Genomic DNA, 5774 nt, shown 5'->3' on the forward strand with positions numbered 1-5774 from the left:
TTTTTCTGAAATTTTGAGTCTGGATACCCAGGCTAAGTTTCTAAAATTTTAGAGTTTGGTGCAACTAAAAAAGTCTGATACAGTTTTGAATGACACAGTCTGTGAGTAAACCCTTGTTGACAGAATCTCAAAACTTTGGAAACCCAGGCAGACACACATAATTACTTACCATAAAACCTCTTTTACAAACTCAATAAACATTCAAAACCACTTTAAAGTAATCAAAGCACCAGCCACATTCATAAAGGCTCCTTTCCAGCGGCCATTTTGTTTAGAAATGAACTTGTGTTTTCTTTTTCATTTGTTTATCTTTTTTTGCAAGGTCAGCTTTTTCCATAAATTATGCGCGCGCATCGAAAAATATCAAAAACCCCGCGAAAATTCTGCTCAGTGACTGGGCGCGTACTGACCAATTAGAGACACTCGCATATGCAGGGACAGATATCCCTGCAGACGAGTTACTTGAACCAGACCGTAAACCTGAGACAAAATATTAAAAAAACTAGACGGTGAAAAAGTTTACGGTCTGGATATCCAGGCTAAGGCTAAGTCTGATCACGAAATCACTCAATTTTTTGTCTTCAATTCAATCATGATCACGAAAATCAGCAAAATATTTGGATAATCACGCATTCCTTTGAAAAAATCCAAATCACACATCACGACTCAAAAATCTTTCAAATCACGATCACGCTTTGACCTCTGATCACAAAGAAAAAATCTCTAAATCACGTAATCATGCAAGAAAAAGGTCTCTATCATCACGCCATCATAAAAACCGCTAGGAGGGCCTGATAAAATAAAAACAAAAGCCAAAAGAAACTACGGACCACCCAGTGTCAGTTGAAAAATGGTGAATTTAATAGTCGGAACAAATTTACTAAACTAGGGTTAACGTATGGTTGTTGGTTGTTGAGTTGTTGATGAATTTGTGGCTGAAAGTTGTATTGTGGAGGGTTGTATTGTTGAGCGATATGAGGTTGAAAGTTGTATTGTGGAGAAATTTGTGGCTGAGAATTGTGTTGTAGAGGGTTATGTTGTTGATGGTTGAGTTGAGCGATATGCGGCTGCAAGTTCTGTTGTAGAGGGTTGTGCTGTTGATGGTTGAGTTGAGCGATATGTGGATGTAAGTTCTGTTGATGGTTGAGTTGTTGAGTGACATGTGACTGCGAGTTCTGTTGGAGAGGGTTGTACTGTTGAGGGTTGAGTTGTTGAGGGATTTCTGGATGCAAGATCTGTTGTTGGGGATTGTGCTGTTGAGGGATATGTTGTGGCTGCAAATTCTGTTGCTGGATAAGGAGCTTTAAAATATCTTCATTTTCTTTCAATCTATTATCCGGGTTTTCTTCTATTTGTTTTTTTGAATTAATGTTTTCTCTCTTCAATAGTTTTAAGTTACGTGCTTTGTGGTGTCGCCTTCTTCGGTTTTTTAAAGTTCTTAAAACATGTCTAGCATCATTTGGAGCTAAAGGCTTCTCTATGACGGTTTCAACACTGGTTTATATTATCTGACAGTTCTGGGAAGCTCATTTTTGTTATCGTTCTTTAAAACAATTTGCTATACCTAATCTAGAAGATCAAACTAATTTGATGGTACAAAATATTATGAGGTTTTAGCTCTAATCTGCAGATATTATGATGGGAAAAAAATTCTAACACTAATCGTTGCAATCTGTAAAAATTTATATATTTCTGGAAAAAGAACATGTAAATAGCTTCCCAAAAGTATTTGTAAAATGTTAAGTACTTGAAGGAGTCCATCCTTTTTTCACTGACAGATTCAAGTGACAGAAATAATTGAACTGTGCCTGTTCCTGGACTGTGGACCAGGCGTCGCCCGAGCCTCGATTCGGTTATACAATAGTCAGGGAAAAGTTAAAGTTGATCTGGAAATATTTTGTACGGTTTTTTTAAATATTTTAATGAAAAGACTTTGAATCAGAGAAAAATAAAAAAAATGCTTTTTTTTTGCTCTAAGGCGACGGCAAGTTACCTCCTTCAAGCACAATATATACAAAAACACAACAATGGAGGTACGCAAAGGTAATTCTGATGAACACCTGTTAAACTACACAATGCGTTTTAAACCCAAACAAAACTATCCAAGCTAATGCAACGGTAATATATACAGAATCAACTAAAATAAGTCAACAAACAAGATCTATAGTATGTCAAAACAAATTCTCTATAGACTATAGACGAATACAAAAAATCAGTGCATAACAGAAATATCAATACCTCCTTCAAGCACAATATATACAAAAACACAACAATGGAGGTACGCAAAGGTAATTCTGAGGAACACCTGTTAAACTACACAATGCGTTTTGAAACCAAACAAAACTATCCAAGCTAATGCAACGGTAATATATATAGAATCAACTAAAATAAGTCAACAAACAAGATCTATAATATGTCAAAACAAATTCTCTATAGACTATAGACAAACACAAAAAATCAGTTCATAACAGAAAATTCAACGACAATGACAAAAAGCAATCGTGAGAAAAACAAAAACAAAATTTAGATGTTAATATAAAGAGGAGAAAATTCTTCATCTATGAAATCACCATAATATTCAGCTACAGGAAAAGGAACCAGTTCGTCATTCTTAATACAGTCCAAAAGATGTCTTCTCATGTGTTCCTGAGAATACATCACTCTCTCTGGAAATCTCCCATTAGCGAGATCAATGGCAAAAGCAATGCAAAATACACCACGGTCACTACTTCCTGACTGCTTCATCACTTTTTTGTACTGAATTTTGTGCCTTCCTTCATCTATACAATCACTGTAGCACAAGAAAAGTTGGGCCTTCAAATTTTGCGACGGCTCTAAGTACATGCTGTCATAGATATATACATCCTTCCCTTTACACAGTGATAAGACCCAGTGGTTTTCATCGTCATGATGGATTTGCATACTGAATAAATCATCCGTGACTGGTACACTTTCAAGTTTTGCACGCTGACTTTTAGACCTCAATGGATCTTGGAATCCCTTGATGTTGGGAAACTGCTTTTTGATCATGCCAGTAGCTTTTTGTAATATGTTGCTGTCTAACCATCTTCCATCGGAGACCCTTTTAATAGATTCCTCCATAATTCTTTCGTCCGTTAAGCTAGAACCTTTATCATCACCATCAGGCACACATTAAAGATCAATCAAAGAGGTATTGCCATTACTGTCTTTTTCAGCAGAAGCATCAATGAATAAGAAATTTTTCAATTTTTCCTTAGTTTTAGCAGAGACCTTTCCTTTTTTACTGAAGAATTAGGTTGAATAGACGATTTCCTTTTTGGAGCTCTTTGCTTTTTAGAAGGAACCCCAGTCTCCAATGCCAACTTTAAGAAAGAGTTTTAAGAAAGACTTTCTCAGAAGAAACGAATCCTTTTCTCTTAGAGAAGTTAATCGGTCGGTCAAAGCAAGATTGGGTGAGCCAAACTGGATCACACTCTTCTTGGCCTTTAAATTTTACCAGATACAAACATTCTTCAGTTTTTGGGTCCAATCGTTTGTCAATGACATCATGAACTTCATGAAAGCCTTGTGGAAGTAAAGAATTTGAAAGCTTCTTGGCGTATTCCAAATCTTCCGACAAATTTTTAGATTTTTCAACTGCCTGTAAAACAATAAGGGATTTTTCTGATATGTTGTACTGTCCATTTTGGTTACAGGACATCTTCAACTCCCCAATCACATTTGACACCTTGATCCAACTGCTAACAATAATTTTCATGGGCAAATCATACAAATTAGTCTCAAATGACACCTTTTCAAGAGGAATAAGAAGACAAGTTACTTTGTCATCCAAGTTTGAAGCACTCATCACAGATTTACCATTACAATTAAGTGCTGCCACTTTGCAAACAGAGATTTTCCCAGAAACTTTAGCTAAAACAAATCTAAAGGCAATCACATTGTGCTGTTCATCCAGTTCACATCGATCTGGGAGGAATTTGGCAGCGATATGTCTTCTAGACCTCTCTCTAGAGACATACTCACGAGGGATGAAAAGCTTCAGTGCCTGTGCTAAATGGATATCCCTTACCTCGCCGTTAACAACTCTTGACAAATACCATTTTCTCTTTTCAGAAGCTTCTAACTCTTCATCTTTCACATCTCCTGATTCTAGATCTGTAAGAACTTCTTCAGAGATCAGTTCCCTGATGTCATCTTTTTCATTTTCCTTGTTAATGTCAGTGGTCTGATCTTCTGGGTTCAAGTAATTAGTAATTAAATTTTCTCCTACATCAGCACCTTTTGAAAGGAGTTCAGCAGATTTCAAATTCAACTTTTCTAATGCATATTCTTTGCTTACACAACCTTCAAATTTATTCTTTTCGGGCACACCATTATTGAAAGATTTTAAAAAACCAAGACCACCATTTTTTTCCAAGAATTCAATTCCTTCCGAGCAATATTTTCGAAACAGAGAGATACCTTTCTCAACCCCACTTTTAAAAGCACTTTGCTGTTGCAGCTTGAAATCGTGAAAAGAAGCTGGATAAACATAATCTGAATTTTCAGCAACCTTAAGCTTCTGGGACAACCTTCTTCGATTGGTAGTTTCTTACCAACTACTGCAAGGATATTATCCTCAGCAGTGTGATTTGTTTGCACTTTACTTATTTTTTGCATAATCTCGGCAAGTGTTGGCTGTGCATCCAAAGACTGTATTTGATTTGTTTTACCCAGAATCTCACTTATGATTCTTTCTGTTGTTTTCGTACCGCAATTGGAGAGAGGTAGCATAGCTGTACCGAGTTCTTTAAAGTGTGCAAACATGGCCAACATATGGCAACTACCAGCTGCAAATAGAATTTCTGATGTCTTAGGATATCCATAAGTGATGAACTTTCCACGTTAAGAGGGATCTTTTGCTGCATTTTTTACTGCATTCAACCTTTTTTTCTTCTTCTTCAAAATTTGCTTCCAAATTCGGAAAACAGTAATCCCTTCGCTTATACTTTGCTGACTGGCAATTGGGTTGCAATTTGGATTGAGGAAATGTTTAAACAATGCAACAACACCTTCAACGTAAAGAGATGTGCCTGCAGAGCCCGGAACATATTCATGGACAAGTTGTGCAACTCTGGAAGTAAAGATTTTTAGAGCTGCATCGACATTCTGGTCTAAAAAGCGAGCAAAAAGCAGATCGTTATTGGAAAATGAACAAAGATAAGAATTACCACTACTATCCAAAATATCCTTTAATTCGCGTAGATGATTAATTGAAGCAATGTGAGTGCTAGTTTTAGATGGAAAGAAATCAAGATCAAGGGTCTCATACTTCAGACACTTTAGAAAAAGACGAAGATTGTGGTCATAATCTAAGTATGCAATAGATGGCAATGGACCTAGGTATGGGGAAGCAAACTGACTGTCTCCAGCATCAAGAGTCAAATATTTCACCCCAACTTTAAATGCTTGAGGCTGAGGTGTCATTAACGCCACTGCAGCTGCTAATTGGAATCCAGCTGAGTCAGAGGCATGCCCAACTAGGTTGATTAGGTCACTCCTCAAATCTCCTGATGGTAGAAGAAAACAATGAGACCTGACAAGGTCCCTTATTTTCATGAGGTGAAAAGATCGATAACCTTTATTTGGGGTAGGCCATATCAAGTAAATGAGAGGTTTTTATTCCAGAAGCTGATACCAAGTTGTGAATAGCAGTGTCTTTGGCAAGTTGATTTTTTGCTATGATATTATCAGCAACTTTCTTTAAGGCATTAAATTCATCTGGTACACTATTATCCTTAACAACATCACCA

This window comes from Clytia hemisphaerica, unplaced genomic scaffold (genome assembly GCF_902728285.1).
Source record: "Clytia hemisphaerica strain Z4C2 unplaced genomic scaffold, Clytia hemisphaerica genome assembly, whole genome shotgun sequence".
Classification (NCBI taxonomy): domain Eukaryota; kingdom Metazoa; phylum Cnidaria; class Hydrozoa; order Leptothecata; family Clytiidae; genus Clytia; species Clytia hemisphaerica.